Source organism: Petaurus breviceps, unplaced genomic scaffold (genome assembly GCF_028583685.1).
Source record: "Petaurus breviceps papuanus isolate PSGF00001 unplaced genomic scaffold, PetGlider_PUasm1.0 90925, whole genome shotgun sequence".
Taxonomy (NCBI): domain Eukaryota; kingdom Metazoa; phylum Chordata; class Mammalia; order Diprotodontia; family Petauridae; genus Petaurus; species Petaurus breviceps.
Genome location: NW_027187380.1, coordinates 3,859,624 through 3,878,000, shown reverse-complemented (window position 1 = coordinate 3,878,000; position 18,377 = coordinate 3,859,624). Strand labels below are relative to the sequence as shown.

At 39.4% G+C, this 18,377-nt stretch overlaps 1 long non-coding RNA gene across 1 annotated transcript; it reads left to right on the top strand.

The window, feature by feature from the left end:
• The first annotated feature begins 11,482 nt into the window (after positions 1–11,482).
• On the top strand, positions 11,483–15,929 carry LOC138152392 (uncharacterized). The gene is made up of 2 exons (XR_011166095.1): positions 11,483–13,059; positions 14,112–15,929. It is a non-coding gene; the product is annotated as an uncharacterized lncRNA (long non-coding RNA).
• The last annotated feature ends 2,448 nt before the right edge of the window (positions 15,930–18,377 follow it).

The window sequence follows — 18,377 nt, the reverse complement described above, 5'->3', positions numbered from 1 at the left end:
CTTGGCAGCTCAGGGGGCAGGTCTCAAAAGTCCAGGGCAATTCAAAGTGGCCACCAGCAATTCTCTTAGTCTCTCTCTCTCCACGAGGTGCTGCTTCCAAAAAGATCTTCCGCCTCTCTCTTGTCTCTCCAAATCTATGTCACCAGCTCCTCCCAGTTCAGGACTTTCTTTTCACATCAACAAGTCCATCCCACAGGTGGGATTAACAAGCTCTGGGTTTTAACACAATCAATTTGAAAACCAAGCCAATACAGGGGAATCTTTAATTGCCATTACTATCACAACTAGTCTGGCCACACACTCACACTGCCACACCCTAGACATTACCAGCTTTCAATCTCAATCATCTCTTAAGGTGCAAACCTATGAAATGTCACTCCACCAGATATTGCTATTCTCCCCTCTTTTCTCTCACATCACATCTACTCTTTGACCTATCCCTGACCTCCTAATCCATCCCTTCTAGGTTTCACCTGCTTCCACAACAAGGTCTGTCTTAGTGGTTTGCCACTTTCTTGTTTCACTCACCATTCCCATAATATCCCTTTATTACATGACTTTCTTTTGTCCCCAACTAATAGATTTTCACCCTTGGACAACTTTTTTTTTTAAAGCAATTGGGGTTAAGTAACTTGCTCAAGGTTACACGGCCAGTTATTTCTGGGTGTGGTGCTAAGTATCTGAGGCTGGATTCGATCCCCAGGTCATCCCGACACTGGGGCTGGTGCTTTTACTCGCTGAGCCACCTGGCCACCCCTGCTTTTCCCCCTTCTTTTTTCAGTTTTTCAATGGATGACTTTCAAGACAGGAGAGGGAAAGGTGCATATATGGAAAAGAATAATTTAAAAACAAGGAATCAATAAAAAAAATTTTTAAATGTCTTAAAATGCTCATTCTTTCTTCTGACTTAAATGTCTAAGTCCCATGATTCATCCAGTCCCTTATGTTTATAGTATTGGGGGTTACTGCTGACTTCTCTCCCCCTCACCCTTTACTTCTCATTAGTTAGTAAGTGCTGTTGATTCCCTCTCTATAATATCTCAAGCTTCTTCTCTCCTCTATTCCCACTGGCTAGCACAAACGCCCCACTGCTACATCCCTGCAGAAATCCAATAATGCCCCTAAAGATATCACTGCTTTTGATTTCTCCTCTTTCCCATGAGTCTTTCATGAGAAAATAACCTTTCTTATCTGGAAAGCCAACTCCTCACTCAGAAGCCCTCAATGACCTCTGATTGCCTTCTGAGTAAAGGCAAGACCCAGCCATTAAACTTCTCCACAAGATGGCATTAAGCAATTTTCCAATCCATACACACTCCCTCCTACAAGACCTATGTGCCTGCAGCCAATTTATTCTATTCCTTGGTCTCAGTCAGGAATATCTTTTCTTTCTCCTCTCCATTCTGAGGTTGTTCAGAACCTGCAATCCATTCCCTTCATTGACTGTTACCCTCTGATACAATATGTAAAACCCAACTCCCACCTGTTCCAGGAAGCCTTCTCTATGTTCTTTCCATCAAACCATGTGGGACAAAATATGGTTGGGGGAGAGATCTTGGGGATTAATTTGTGATGCTGTGAAATAGGCCTTGGTCCTCTTTGCCTCACAGTTTGCTTTTTTTTTTAGGCAAAGGAGGTTAATTTGGAGGTTATGACTATGTGAGTTTCAAAAAAGTTCCAAAAAGTTAGGAACAAACCTCTGGGAGTTCTATTTTGGTGTCCCAGTTGCCCAGCTTCCAAGAGTACAGGGGCCCAAGAGCTGGTGTTCATGTATAATTTTGCAGCAATGATGCTCCAGGAAGTAAATAGTAACTTTCAGAACTTTAGCCTAACTGTACCTGAGACAAAGATTCATCTCAAAGAGATACTGAAGATGATGCAGATATAAACTTTTTTAAATTAAATTTTATTCATTTCTATTTTTGGAGGGGGAAAGGCAATTGGGGTTAAGTGACTTGCCCAAGGTCACAGCTAGTAAGTCTTAAGTGTCTGAGGCCAGATTTGAACTCAGGTCCTCCTGACTCTAGGGCTGGTGCTGTATTCACTGCACCACCTAACTGCCCCCTAGATATAAACTTTTTGAAGCCAATGCAATGTAAAAACTGTGATAAATCTGAACTCACTGTGTGAGTTAGGAGAGACTATTCCCCTGAAGTTTTGGAGAGAAATGTTTCCATTTTTCATATAAACATGTATATGTATGTGTATATATGTATATATATAGTATGTGTGTATGTATGTAAGTATATATATGTTACACACATATGAAGTAAATATCCCTTTATAAAAGCTAATTGAAGTGGCTAAATGGAATTGGAGTTTAGTTACTGGCACCTAAGGAGCTGCAAAGAGAGGAACACAACTAATCAGGGTCAAACACAGTATTAAAGGAAAGACCCTAACCCTTCAGGTACCTCTAGAACAGGGCTTCTTCAACTTTTTCCACTCAAGATCCTTTTTTGGCCAAGAAATTTTTATGTAACCCTGGTTATGAAGGTACATAAAATATATAAAGATATATAAGAATCAAACCTTTACTGACAAATCATAAAGAAAATTATTTTAAAACAATTTTTTGGTATATGTATAATTTTGCCACTTATTAAAGACAAAAGCAAATTTGCAGACTGAGATGGATATGCTCCTTTATTTTTACATAAAGAATTAAATCTTGATGGAATATTTGATACTGCAGGATATAGAGCATCTTTAATGTTTCTCAAAGTTGATATTTTGATTTTATTGCTGTCAGTGCTGAGGACAATGCTTTGCGTAAAATATGTAGTGCAAAATGTCAGAAGTATGTTTAGGGCAATTTCAGAAATTTTGGAAAATTCGGTCCAAATCCCAAGCCAAAATTCATTTAACAATTTTTTAGGAAGTTCAAGTTTTAAACCTGTGTCACCATAACTCAGCATTCTTCTTGAACTTTTAATGGCAGGTGACATGTTTTCTTACTTCAATTGAGTATGGTTTATGAACCCAACTTCATTTTTAGAATCAAAATTTGAAGAGAAGTATTTGTGAAACTGTATCTCAAGGTACTTCATATAACTCAAAATTAAATCTTTAGGAAGGTTATTTTCAATTATAAAATCATCTGTAGTTGTAAATATTTCTGAAGGACCATTTTACATTCTATTATGCCATATGTTAACTTTTTCAGTAAAACTTTTAATTTTATCTTTTACCATAAATATGTTGCAATTTTGCCTTGAAGCAACATGTTAAAATCATTGAATTTTTCATTTTTTACAAATTTGCCTTTTCAGGTTTCTCTTGACTCTTGGGTTTGTATTGTTGGGCATAAAAGGTGCCAGACAGAAGATCCCCAAGATTAAAATTGGAAGTGGATTTTCGAGGGACTGCCAGGGTCACATACCCTTATCAGACAGTAAATCGGCATGAACAATATGCCGGTTTTTAAAGAGATTACACTAGTCAGGTTACATAAGCTGAAACTACAATCAGTGATTGGTCAGTGTATATTTGAATTTTCCGGAGCTTTTCCTAGGCTGAGGTAGAGGGAACCCAGAATGGGGGGAGATGGGGTGGGGTTGGGGGGCAGGGAAGAATGGAGCAGGGATTTTACCCTAGGCTGAAACCCCCACCCAGATCAATTAGGAGAGGGAAGGGTAAAAGTTATGCTCAAATGCCTGCTTACAGATCAATGGAAGGGAAGGTGTAATGTAATGCCAAGCAAAGGCAACTTCCCAAGGTTCAAAATACCAGCATAGGTGCTCTCCATTTTATTGAGTGAAAAATTAAGAACAGAGGGAATCAAAATATGACTTCATTCAAAATACAGCATTTACTAAGTGTGATTCAATAATCTCCAAGTACTATCTGCTTTAATCAAGTACTACCCCACCCCAGGACATTACATTCATTTAATCAATTACAAAGTCCCTCTTTTAAATACTACTCCACCCCTAGGCTGTACCTTCATTTAGGCCATCACAAAGCCCCTGTTCTCAAATGGAAATTAGTTTCCAATTGTAAGTAAAGTACATTTGTTTACATTCATTTGTTTAATCACATTACTTTTATTAGTATCATTATTTTATTAGTATCACAATACTAATTAATATACATTTATTTGTTTAATCACAGAGCACAAAAAGGTCAAAAGTTCCCCACCCTTGGATCACAATTGAATCTACCCCAGAGTTACAACAAACATAAACACAGCACTTAACACCCAAATGGAGGTCTTTTCTTCATCTTGACATGAGGCAAGTTCTCAGCAATCTTTGTTCCTGGGGAGACAAAGCTTAGCAAGGCCACAAGATACATTGCCAGTCTCTTCATTAATTCATTCTCTGTCTGCAGAACAGTCCTAGGACCCCTGAAAACATTAGCAAAACCCTCTTCCAGGATTTCTGTAAACATACAACAAGAGAATCCTTCTTCAGGGCTTCTGAACCAACAGCAAGGTTCCAAGACTTCTGCAGCAACAGCACTGTCCTTCACCAATGGACAGTATTCACTCTCTGTCTGCAGAGCAGTCTCTGGAGCTCTGAACCAACAGCAAGGTTCCCAAACTTCTGCAACAACAGGACTGTCCTTCACCAGTGGACAGATCTGGCAAAACAACATCAAAACAGACAAAGTACCAGCATAACAGCCATGTCTCCTCAGTCCTTGGCAGCTCTGGGTGGCAGCTCTCAAAGTCCTGGGCAATTCAAAGTGGCCCTCAAGCAATCCTCTCAGTCTCTCTCTGCCTCCACGATGCTGCTTCCAAAAAATTCTTCTGCCTCTCTCTTGTGTCTCTCCAAATTTACATCACCAGCTCCTCCCAGTCCAGCCCTCTCTTTTCACATCAACAAGTCCATCCCACAAGGGGGATTAACAACCTCTGGGTTTTAACACCAAAAACCAAGCCAATACAAGGGGGATCTTTATATTCCATTACTATTACAGAAGGGAGGGGTAAAAGTTATGCTAAAATTCCTGCTTACAGATCAATGGAAGGGAAGGGAAGGTGGAGATGTTGCTTACACATCAATTAAGGGAAGGGAAGGTGGGGTTGTACTCTCCATTCCCTACTCTTTTTTTGTAGGTATGTCAAAACTTTGACATGACTGGGACCACAACATCTAGGTTATCCAATTCCATTCCTAAAGGATGGTAGCAGGGGTCCCTGACAATTAGCAATTTAACAGTTAATAGGGACTTCCTATAATCAAGGCCATGGTCTCAAGGAAGGGGAGGAGACCACATTTTTCCATTGGTCCTCTAGTTGAATTTCTCTGGGAAAGAAGCTGTCCCAATAGAGGTCAGGTCCGGATTCTTGGGAAAGCTGTCTGCATCTGATGTCGTCAAATTTTTCAGATTCCAAGGCTCAGGGGATGATCCTTATATGACAAGAGTTCAAATGTACAATACAAGAGCTCCCAGAAACACGACTTTACATATAAAGGTCCAGTTTTTAGCCATGCAAGACTAGGTTCAAACAAATAGTTCAGTTTTCTTAGCCACATAGGGCTAGGCTCAGTTAATACAATGAGATTTTTCTCACAATTTTACAAAATGACATAATTACACTAAGTCAGGTACATGTCACCAAGATAACCAAGAAAACTTACATACAAACTATACAAGAATCATAATGAACATACAATTCCTTGTATCCCAGTGTCCTATTTCATTTAAGCAACACTTTTAAATCCCAGATGCCTCATGTAGTTACAGAATTTAAAAAGGAGTTTTGCTTCTCCAGTTCAGATCTAGAGATGACCAGATACTTTTGACTTAATATAAATTAGTACAATTACTTAAGATTAGTTCCATAGTTTGAAACTAAAGAGAATTTTCAATTTTTTTATTCTTTGCTATTTCTACCTTTCCTAAATCCCGTACCTGGTATAGGAGTCCTGTAAAATACGAAAAACCTTTTTAAAAACTGATTTCATCTGTCCTTTGTAAAATTATCAGACAGATACATTAACAAATTAACATGAGCTTCACCCTTGCCACTATCTTATACAATCCTTGTGCTAAAATCCATTTTTAAGCCCAATTTTTTTGCATCTGTATTTAATCCTAGGTGTCATCTGGCCTGATCCTATTGCTCTCCTCAAACTTCACTATCCTGGTCAATCAGGCATCTATTTCATTACTTTTTGCCTTATTACTAATCATCTGCTTCTTTGAGGGATGTTATCTCTATATTTATTCATTTATTTGGCCCTGAATATTACTTCTCAGTGAATTTGCTATAGAATAAGAGAGGGACAAAGTTATAAACCTTGCCAGAAGGAAAACTTCCTTAGCCTTGTTTGATTCCAGGCATGAGTCATCTCCACTAGTCATTCAGGTAATCACCAGATGCTGAAAGCAAGGCTTAGGCATAAATAGGTGGGAGGTTTCCTTTTTCAGAAAGAAAAGGCACAATTGGGAAAGTCAGAGAGATCCCACCTGGGCAGTGTCCGAGGTTGTCCCCAAACTTTTCCAAGCACAGACATCCACTTTGAACAGTTTGCGGCCTGCAGCCTCTGCCATCCCATTTATGATGGCTTTTATGATGACTCCTGTAATGAAAGCTTAGAAGAATAGTAAAATTTACAGTCTCTCAAATTATTAAATAGCAAATAAATATGGACTAGTGTCCTTCAGATAGGGTCATCTAAAATTTGATTCAGCTATTAATTACAAACTTGTTTCTGCCTTCCCAAAACTTCCTCATGTTCTCTCAACATACTTCTAAAACTGATATCAACTATCTAGAAACAGGAGGGGCTGGATGAACCCCACTTGTCCCCTAACCTTCTCATCTGCTTTGTTCAGCTTTTCATAAATAGACTTTAAAGACAGTTTGAATTAACCTGCTGTTAAAAGAGGTATCTTTCTTTTCTCTCAACTAAAGTAACTCTCATTAACCTAAATATCAGGTACCCAAGTACCCCATCATTTCAAACACCCGATCATCCCCCCCCTAAACAGTGGAGACCCAAAATCATTTGGGTAGATCTGTAGGTTTTACAAAGCTTAGAAGAGGATTCACAGGGTCTTTTCTTCACATAATTACCAATAAGTAGTTTTTCCCAAGCATGGTATTGCAAATAATTGATTTATGAATTGAAACTTAAAAAGAAAAACTTAAAAGTGTATGATTTCTTAAATTACAACATTTCAGAATATCATAACTGATATTCTGACATGGTTGGAGTACTTCATCCACCATTTTTTTTGTTCCTCTGACAGTATAATTCTTAATTTAACAGCATTTAGAGTATGAGAAACTGCTTCTGTTATAACATTCATAATACCAATGTTTACCAGTAACAATTTCAGAAACAATTACGATGTACCTAAATTTAAACTTCAAACCAAAATCAAGTAATTACCAATCTGGTGATCTTAATTTAGTAATTTCCAAAATGCTTTGCACGGAAAATCGTTCGTCCCATAACCATTGACACAAACCTCACACCTAAGAAAGGTTTCACTTAAGGTTGACAAACCCCCAAAATAGCAGTCCTACAAAATATCCCCTCCTCCAATCTGCTCTCTCCCACATTTTCTCCCACACCCCTTTCGACTTTTCCAGTAGGGCATGGTGGATCTCTATGCCGCAGTGCTTGTAGATCTTATTTCCCAATTACATGTAAAAGAGTATTAATAATAGTATATTATATATATACATACATATATATATATACATATATATATATATATATATATATATATATATATATATATATATATAAAACTTTGAGTTCCAGATTCATTGCCTTCCTCCCTTGTCACCCACCCTTACTGGGAAGATAAGCAGTTCAGTATAGGTTGTACATGTGTGGCTAATGCAAAACAATAACACAGTAGATATATTGTAAAAGAATGACTATCTTTCCCTCCGTCCTATCCCACCTCCCACTTGCTCTATTCTCTACTTTGATTCTGTCCCTTTTCAAAAGTGGGTGCTTCCAACTTCCCTCCCCCTCAGCCTGCCCTCCCTTCCATCATACCCCCATCATCCCCTTCCTGCTTACTGTCCTGTAGGGTGAGATATCCTATTTAGTATGTATTTCAATCCCTCCCCGAGCCAAATTCAATGAGAATAAGGTTGGCCCATTCCCTTTTGCTTTCCTATTCTTCCCCTCCATTGTAACCATTTTCCCTTGCCTCTTCTATATGAGATAGTTTACCCCATTCTGTCTCTTCCCCATCTCCTCTCATTATATTCCTCTCTCAGCTCTTAATTTCACCTTTTAAGTGTCATCCCTTGCTATTAAATTGGTCCTGTGCCCTCAATCTATGTACACCTGTAAAAATAAATACACATTCACATATGTATTCATATGCCTATATACCCTCATATATAGACATATATATATTTCTATTCCTTCAACTATTCTCATACTGAGAAAAGTTTCATCAGTTACAATTATTTTTTTTTCATGTAGGAATGTTAAAAGTTATAAATTCCTTATGATTTCTTTTCCCTGTTTACCTTCTCATGCTTCCCTTGCTTCTTGAATCTGAATGTCAAATTTTCTATTCAACTCTGGATTTTCATCAAGAATGCTTGAAGGTCCTCTAATCCACTGAATGACCATATTTTCCCCTGAAACATGATACTCAGTTTTGCTGGGTAGGTGACTCTTGGTTTTAATCCTAGCTCCTTTGACCTCCAGAATATCATATTCCCTCAGTGCAGAAGCTGCCAGATCCTGGGTTATCCTGATTGTGTTTCCACAAGATTCAAATTGTTTCTTCCTGGCTGCTTGTAATATTCTCTCCTTAATCTGGGAATTGTGGAACCTGGCTATAATATTCCTAGGAGTTTTCTTTTGGGGATCTTTTTCAGGAAGTTATTGGTAGATTCTTTCAACCTCTATTTTGCCCTCTGGTTCTAAAACATCAGGGCAGTTTTCTTTGAGAACTTCCTGGAGGATGATTTTTAGGTTCTTACTTTGATCATGGCTTTCAGGTAGTCCAATAATTTTTAAATTCTCTCTCCTGGATCTATTTTCCAGGTCAGTGGTTTTTCCCATGAGGTATTTCACATTGCTTTCTATTCTTTCATTTGTTTGGATCTGTTTGACAGCATCTTGATTTCTCATAAAGTCATTAGCTTCCATTTGCTCCAATCTAATTCTGAATCAATGATTCCCCTCAGTGAGCTTTTGAGATTCTTTTTCCATCTGGCAAATTCAGCTTTTTAAGCCATTCTTCTCCTCATCGCCTTTTTGAGCCTCTTTTGCCATTGGAGTTAGTCTATTTTTTAAGGTGTTATTTTCCTCAGTCAGGCTGTTGACTCTCATTTTGTAATTTTCTTGCATTGTTCTCATTTCTCTTCCCAATTTTTCTTCCACTTCTCTTACCTGCTTAAGTTCCTCTATGGCCTGTAACCAGCTCGTATTTTCCTTTGAAGCTTTTGGTGCAGGAGTTCTGACTTCATTGTCTTCCTCCTGTTCCATGCTTTGCTCCTTTTTGTCCCCAAAATAGGAGTCGAATGTTGGAATCATCTGTCTACTTTGTTTCCTTTGCCTGGTCATGTCGCCCCCTCAGTCACTTGGCCCCTGGACTTTTTGCCACAGTAGCATTGTGCCACCAAACAGGGGAGCTTTCATCCCCAATGCTGGGGTTTTCTCAGCTTCCAGAGGTATTAGATGGGTCCCTCTCCATAATGAGGTCTCCACATGCTCTGGCAAGCTGGACACACACTCCAGGACCTCCACCCTAGACTGCAATCCAGATCCAAGAAGGTTAAAGCAAGAGCGATTACCCTCAGACTGGTGTTTGGTCCCCCTACACTCTGCAGGCCAGGAGCTGAAGCTGCCTGTGCTGGCGTCTCAGGGCAGGCACTCCCACTTACTGGGTCCCAAAGTCCAGACTGCACTGACCTCTCACTTTGTGCTTCCCATCTATGTGTTGATAAATCTGGAAAAGGCCACAGCTGCTGCTGATCTGTAGTCCTTCAGGCCAGGGGCTGGTAAGGCCCACCCTGGGGCTAAAGCCTTGGTGTGGGTCTGGGCTCGTCTCCCAGAGCACTGTACTGGCCGATTCCTGCCGGCCTGCTGTGCTGTCCTTAGCGGGAAGTTAGCTTCTTTGTGTCATTTTGTGGGTTCTGCAGCTCCAAAGTTTGTTTAGAGTCCCCTTTTTACATAGATTGGGGAAAGTAGAAGCCAGAGCAGTTGGGAGGTCCTGCTTCTACTCAGCCATCTTGACTCCGCCCACCCCCTTCCATGTTCTTACTAAAAAAAAAAAAAGGTTCCATATCGGTCTATGGCTAACAATGTATTGCATGTACTGTGTGCCATCAAAATTAAAACACTTCCATTTTCATCTGCCACAGTCACCTTTGCCTTACCTGTCTTTTTCCACAATCCTCTTTGCTTATCACAATCCTGCCCCTATTATAAACTGAATTATAAACCCCACCCTGTTTCAAGAGAAGCTTCCAGCTGGAAGGAAGGAAACAAGCATTTATGTCTTTCCTACTATATAAGAGGCACTGTGCTACACACTTTACTAATATCTCATTTGACCATCACAATAACCCTGGGAAGTACGTGCTATTGTTATCCCCATTTTATAGTGGAGGAAACTGGGTCAAACAGACTTCTCAGTGACTTGCCCAGGGTCACACAGTCAGTGAGTAAACGAGACCACATTTCAACTCAGGTCTCCTGACCTACAAGGTGGTTCAGTGGATAGAGTGCTAAGCCTGAAGTAGGGAAGACCTGAATTCAAATTTGGCCTCAGACACTTACTAGCTTTGTGACCTAGGGCAAATCACTTAACTCTGCCTCCGTTTCTTCATCTGTAAAATGAGCTGAAAAAGCCAATGGCAAACCACTCCAGTATCTTTGCCAAGAAAACTCCACATGGTTTCACAAAGAGTAGGACACAATCGAACAACAACTTCTGACTCCAGGCCAAGAGCTCTATCCACTGAGCCTCCTAACTGGCAATACTTCTTATTCTTTTACTGCTCCTAGAGACTAATGTTTGGAAAATCACACATTTGTACTTCAACTCAGGCTGATCTCCCCACAGCTGGCCTGTTAACAAGGAGAATATGACCTATCTCAGACAACCAGACTCAAGTAGCACTTACAGCAATAGATACACCTTTGTAAAAAACAATAACACAACAGAACAAAACAACAAAAAAAACCTAATCATCCTCAGATGCCACCTCTTCCAGGAAGCCTTCCCTGATCTCCCCTGTGGAAAGGAGGTACCCCCCACCCCAAATTTCCGTAACACCTTGACCTTTTACTTCCAGGCCAGGTGCTCTTAGTGTTGCTGTTGGTACTGTTTTTAATTTGATGGACCCTTGGACTGTATGGGGAATCCTCTGGATTCCTTAGAATAATGTTTTTAATTGTATACAATTAAACACACAGGGTTATTATAAAAGACACCAATTATGCTGAAATACAGGTTTTCATTTTTTTAAGTTCTGAGAAAACAAATTTTTAAAAAGTTCACAAAGCCCAGGTTAAGAATTCCTGCTTGATAATGGTAATTGAAGTGCCCATCAGAAATTATACACCAATGCCCCTTAAACCTGCCAGAAGGGGCCCCTACCAGGGTCCCTGGAAATCATCTAATAGGCCACAGTAGTGAAGGAACTTTTCACCTGTGTTGCTAGAAAACCTGCCCCAGATACAGGTTCGTTGTTGTTTAAGATTTCACTAGAAACTGCATCAACGGTGGCTTCCTTAGAAATGGAATTACACCCCCTTGGAACCACATTTTGTTGATTAGCAACACCTAGCTCTATAAAAGTATACCTTTCAGAAGACTCAATGCTATCTTCCCTATTGGGGAGGCAGTCACCTCGGTTAATAAACACTCCTATCAAATTATAATTGGCTTTGCTGTCATGTCCATTGTATTTGTCCATTTCAGTAATCACATGCCACATTCTTTTTATCATTATTGGAATACACCTGCCTCCTACAGGACTATAAACTCCCTAACGTTATTCAAATTTATAATCCCCCACAGGGCTTAATAAAGTGTCTTCAAATATTAATATTAATGAATTCAATACAATTTTTGTAACAAACAAATTTTTTAAACATGCAAAAGGAAAGAAAAGAGTTCCAAAGGAGACTCAGGGTAATTTTTGGTAAACTTAGTATACGTTTTAAATAAACTGTAACAGTTCATAGTTTCCACATATAATCTTTTTTCTTTACATGTTGAAATGTTTTTACCTATTAATGATTGTTAAGTTGATAATTTCAAAAAGAACATTTAAAAACTCATTTTATGGATCAGACAGCTAGGGTTAATGGTAAGAGCACTGATCTCAGAATCATGAAGACCCAAGTTCCAATCCTACTTCAGCCTTCTCAGTTTCCTCGAGTGTAAAATGGGATAATATTAGCACCTTCCTCCCAGATTTATTATGACAATCGGATGAGACAGCTGGGACAAATGCTTTGCTTCCCAAACCCTCAAGTGCAACATAAATGCTACTTATACATATTTATAAAGTAACAATAATAGGTGGTCAAAGAACATTTGTCAAGTGAATGAACGAATGCATTTGAGTGGGAGGGCTGTCAGGCAAAACAGGCTTGCCTGTCCCAAACCTTAAGTGGCAGGAGCCCAGCCTTAAACCCGTAAATCAGAGTTGCTAGAGAACCATTCTTCATCCCTTCCTCTCCATCACCCAGGTCAGTATCCAGCACTCACCGAATCACTGCAGCAGCCCATGGAGCTCAAAATCCGAGGGACGGGAGGAAGGGTCCCTCGGGCCACGTCCCCCCTGCCGGGCTCTCCTTCGGGAGGCTGAACTCCGTCCCTCAGAGGCATCTCTTCTCCCTTGGCAGCTGCTCCGCCTTGCCGGATGGGGCCGGGCTGGGAACCGGGGACTGTTGCCCAGCCCAGCCCACGGGCTGCGCGTCTCTTAGCGAATGCCCTGAGTCCTATCCCTCCCATCACAGTCTGCAGCGAGAAGACCAAAGAGTATGGGCTCTTCAGGACCAGTTACGAGCTGGCTGAGACCCTGGAAGAAAGGAGGCTCTTTGCAGAAAGAAAATGCGTTTGATCCTTCTCAGCTGCATCCGTTTTCAGGGAAACCTGAATTTGGTAGGTGCCCTGGTTTGTGTTTGATTGTAGCGTGTGTGTTTGTGTGTGTGTGTATACTTGGTGACCTAGCCCTAGAGAGTGTAGTGAGTGTAGGTGGGTGTGTGATAGTGTGTGTACAGTTGGTGACCCAGCACTAGTGTGAGAGTGGGTGTGTACGTGTGTGTATACAGGAGTGTGTACGTGTGTGTTTGTGCATAGTCGGTGACGCAGCACTAGTGTGAGAGTGGGTGTTTGTGGGTGTGTACCCGCGTGTGCAGGCAGACTTGGTGGCCCCTCGAAAGGCGACACTAACTTGGTCTTGGGATGGGCGAGACCGAGCTTTGGGGTCGCTATATCCGGATCAGAGCAGGTTTTTCAAACGCTTTTTCTAAGCCTCTGAGGCCCCGCAGCTCGGAGCTCCTCTCCTCCCCTTCTCCACCCGACCTGCTTTCTAGCTTTCTAATGACCTGAGACTCCACTTCCCCTTCATTTACTTCAAAACAATTCCTGCAAAATGCACGTGAAAACGCCCTGGTCCTCAGAGTCAACTGTGGTTAACAAAGTTTACAAGAAACCAGCGGTTCCCGGCCCTCCTCCTTCCCGCTCTGCCTTCCTCCTCCGCCCTCTCTTCCTCTCCTTCCGCTTCCGCTTCCCCCTCCCCCTCCATCCTTTCCCTCTTTCCCTCCCTCCTCCCCCCATTTGTCTCAGATTCCCCATCTGTAAAATGAGCTGCAGAAGGAAATGGCAAACCATTCCAGTATCTGCCAAGAAAGCCCCAAATGGAGCCACAAAAAGTTGGACACAACAGAAACAACTGAACAACAAAATTTGCAGTATGGAGAAATTATCATCTATTATTAGACATTTTTGAAATGTATAATTAGCTCAGGAAATCGATCAGTCTAATCAGGAATATTTCCTGAGTCATTCTGCTTTTCTACCATGTTTTGACTCCTTTTGTGTTCTGAGAGAAAATATGGTTGGGGGAGAGGACTTGGGGATTAATTTGTGATGCTGTGAAATAGACCTTGGTCCTTTTTGCCTCACAGTTTGCTTTTTTTTTTTCTTTTTAGGCAAAGGAGGTTAATTTGGAGGTTCTGACTATGTGAGTTCCAAAAAGTCAGGAACGAACCTCTAGGAGTTCCATCTTGGTGTCCCAGTTTCCCAGCTTCCAAGAGTACGGGGTCCAAGAGCTGATGTTCATGTATAATTTTGCAGCAATGATGCTCCAGGGAGTAAAAGTAACTTTCAGAACTTTAGCCTAGCTGTACCTGAGACAAAGATTCATCTCAAAGAGATACTGAAGATGATACAGATATAAACTTTTTTTAAATTAAATTTTATTTATTTCTATTTTTGGAGGGGGAAAGGCAATTGGGGTTAAGTGACTTGCCCAAGGTCACAGCTAGTAAGTCTTAAGTGTCTGAGGCCAGATTTGAACTCAGGTCCTCCTGACTCTAGGGCTGGTGCTGTATTCACTGCACCACCTAACTGCCCCCTAGATATAAACTTTTGAAGCCAATGCAATGTAAAAACTGTGATAAATCTGAACTCACTGTGTGAGTTAGGAGAGACTATTCCCCTGAAGTTTTGGAGAGAAATGTTTCCATTTTTCATATAAACATGTATATGTATGTGTATATATGTATATATATAGTATGTGTGTATGTATGTAAGTATATATATGTTACACACATATGAAGTAAATATCCCTTTATAAAAGCTAATTGAAGTGGCTAAATGGAATTGGAGTTTAGTTACTGGCACCTAAGGAGCTGCAAAGAGAGGAACACAACTAATCAGGGTCAAACACAGTATTAAAGGAAAGACCCTAACCCTTCAGGTACCTCTAGAACAGGGCTTCTTCAACTTTTTCCACTCAAGATCCTTTTTTGGCCAAGAAATTTTTATGTAACCCTGGTTATGAAGGTACATAAAATATATAAAGATATATAAGAATCAAACATTTGCTGGTAATAAATCATAAAGAAAATTATTTTAAAACAATAATTTGGTATATATATCATTTTACCATTTACTAAAGACAAAAGCAAATTTGCAGACTGAGATGGATATGCTCCTTTATTTTTACATAAAGAATTAAATCTTGATGGAATATTTGGTACTACAGCATTTAGAGCATCTTTAATTTTCTCAAAGTTGATTGATATTTTGATTTTATATTCATCAATGCTGAGGATGCTGCTTTGCATAAAATACATAGTACAAAATATCAGAAGAATGTTTAGGGCCATTTCAGAAACTTTTGGAAATTCTGTCCAAATCCCAAGCCAAAATTCATTTAACAATTTTTTTAGGAAACTCAAGTTTTAAACCTGTGTCACCATAACTCAGCATTCTTCTTGAAGTTTTTATGGCTGGTGACATGTTTTTTTTTTTAATTCAATTGAGTATGTTTTATGAATCCAACTTCTTTTTTAGTATCAAAATTTGAAGGGAAGTATTTGTGAAACTGTATCTCCAGGTACTTCATATAACTCTTACAATTACATATTTGGGAAGGTCATTTTCAATTATAAAATCATCTGTAGCTGTAAATATTTCTAAAGAACCAATTTCCATTCTATTCTTCTATTAACTTTTTCAGTAAAACTTAATTTTATCTTTTACCATAAATATGTTGCAATTTTTCCTATTTTACATGTAATTGGAAAATAAGACATACAGGCACTTGGGCAGAGAGATCCACAGTGCCCTACTGGAAAGTTGGAGGGGGAATGGGAGAAGATATGGGAGAGAGCAGATTGGAGGAGGGGATATTTTGGTGTGGTGGGTATGGGAAAAACGAGGAGAAAATTTGTAACTCAAAATCTTGCAGAAATGAATGATGTAAACTAGAAGTTAATAAAGCTTTTGATTAAAAGAGGAAATATAGTATTTGTGGGTTTGTTTGCTTTTTAATCCAGATTTTCAGAGAAACCCAAAATCATGAAATTATCTCATCTCTCAATATATTTTCCAGGTCAATTCTTTTTGGTCTCATATATCTCAAGTGTTCTTTTAAAAAATATTTTTAAATTTTTTTCTATTATTTTTTGTTCTTTCATGTACTCTTTGATTTCTGTTTGCACTATTTAGTTTTGGGGTTTTTTTTGGAGGTTTTTTTTTTTTTTGCTTTTTGGAGGGGGAAGGCAGGGCAATTGGGGTTAAGTGACTTGTCCAAGGTCACATAGCTAGTAAGTGTTAAGTGTCTGAGACTGAATTTGAACTCAGGTCCTCCTGACTCCAGAGCCAGTACTCTTATTCACTGTGCCACCTAGCCACCCCCACTATTTAGTTTTCAAGGAGTCCATTTCTTGGATAAGGTTAACTACTTTCTCACCTAAACTATTGATTCTCCTTCTTGTTCTTTCCTACAGAGTTTCTAAAAACATTCATTCTTTTCTCTATTTCTTTTAGGTATATATATAATCCTTGTGGAAAACCCATTTTTCCATTATGTCTCTGCTTACATTTGTTATATTGTTGTTTTCTCCTTTTGGGTGGGTAGATCTTTAAATCTGTATTCATGTTTAATACTAGTCAGCATTTTCTTTGATTTAGTCATCTTTCTAGCTTTAGTTCCTGAATCTGGAATTTGTGCCAGGGCTAGACTCTACCCCTTGCTATGCTTTTGGGTGAAGTTGTCTGCCTGGCTTGGTCTTATGATGAACTAGGTTCCTTGTCTCCCTAGATCTTTGATGTTTTAGTTTTCAAGTTTTCTCTATGGTGCCTCAGAGTAGTATTTTAGTGACCTCAGAGCCCCTGTTCTGGAATGCCTGTGCCTGGGTATTAGTAAAAGGTGTTGGTCCCTACCCTACCTACTCCTGCTCCCTGTAGTTTCCAAGTTCCCTGTTGTGAGGCGTTTCAGCAAACCTTCCACTCTTGCTATATCCGGACTTCTTTCTTTCTTCCTTTCCAATTCTTTCTTTCTTTTCTTTCTTTCTTTCTTTCTTTCTTTCTTTCTTTCTTTCTTTCTTTCTTTCTTTCTTTCTTTCTTTCTTTCTTTCTTTCTTTCTTTCTTTCTTTCTTTCTTTCTTTCTTCTTCCTCCTTCTTCATCTTCTCTTTCTCTTTCTACTTCTTTCTGATTTCCTTTTGCTTCTTTTTCTTTTCCTTTATTTTCTCCTTCTTCTTCTTCTCTTTACTCTCCCTCTTCTTCCTCTTCCCCTACAATCTCTCTAAATCCAACCTTGCTCCAAAAATGAGGAAAAAGAAATCCCTTGTAACACAAGATGTGACACATTTTTGGACGTGGCCAATGTGATCATTTCTTTGGCTTGCCTATTTTGTTACATAGGCTTTTCTTTTCTTTTTCCAATGGGAGGTGAAGGAGAAGATAGAAGGGAAAAGGAAACTTAAGATAGAATTCTCCCCACCTGCCAAAAAAAAAAAATGAGAAGAGACAAAAGGGAGGGCCAAAAAGAATCATAGAGAAGCCAGTTATTTGTGGTTACTGATTAAACTTATTAAAAAGTACATTATACATAAGAGATTCATAATTTCATGAAGAATTCCCTGGGTCTATTTTTCTATGCATATGGAAATGCCTATTTTATTTGGTATTTGTTAAATTTAGAATTATAAAAAATTAATCTTTCTGACAAATATGTAAAAAAAAAATTCCTCATGGTATGATTTGATAGGGATAAATTTCCCTGTCCCCTGAGAATGCCTATAATTGTATCTTTAGTAGTCCTAAGCCCTATGTAATGGCCTTCCTGACCTCTTCTTTCTAAAAATAAATACTCTTAGAGAGGCTACTGTCAGCCTAGAGGAAATGTAAAAGTTTTAAAAGTTCTGATCCCTTGCCATTAGAGATTGAAGACTTGGTAAAGGAGATTAGACAGCTAAACAAACCACTATAATAAAATGCAGAGCTGGAGATTAGGCAGATAAAGTCTTTTTTCAAATGAAAGGTTAGAAGGCATTCAAAGATCTTGAGTCTCAGTCTTTAAGAAAAAAGGCAGGGATTGCATTAAATTAAAAAGGGGTTATACAAATAAAACAAATGTAACTGATGGGGTACTTGGGGTCTAGATCAATTTGTGAAACCAACTTGTAAAACCAGTCTGTTCAATTGTAACTGCAATTTGTCCTTTCCCACCCTTGAGATCTGCCCCTTCTCCCTATCCCACGCTCCACCTAGGCAACACCCTGTAACCCCTTTGTTCTTACTTAATCTCTTCATTTCTTCTGGGCCTGGCCCACACCCTCCTTTATCCTTGCCTTTTGTCTCCTTAACACCTGGCCCAAATCTTATCTAAACTATACACATGCTCCTCTTGGTCAGCTCTGACCTTTGTCTGTGCACTGAGGCCCCTCCTGTCTGGTCAGCCCT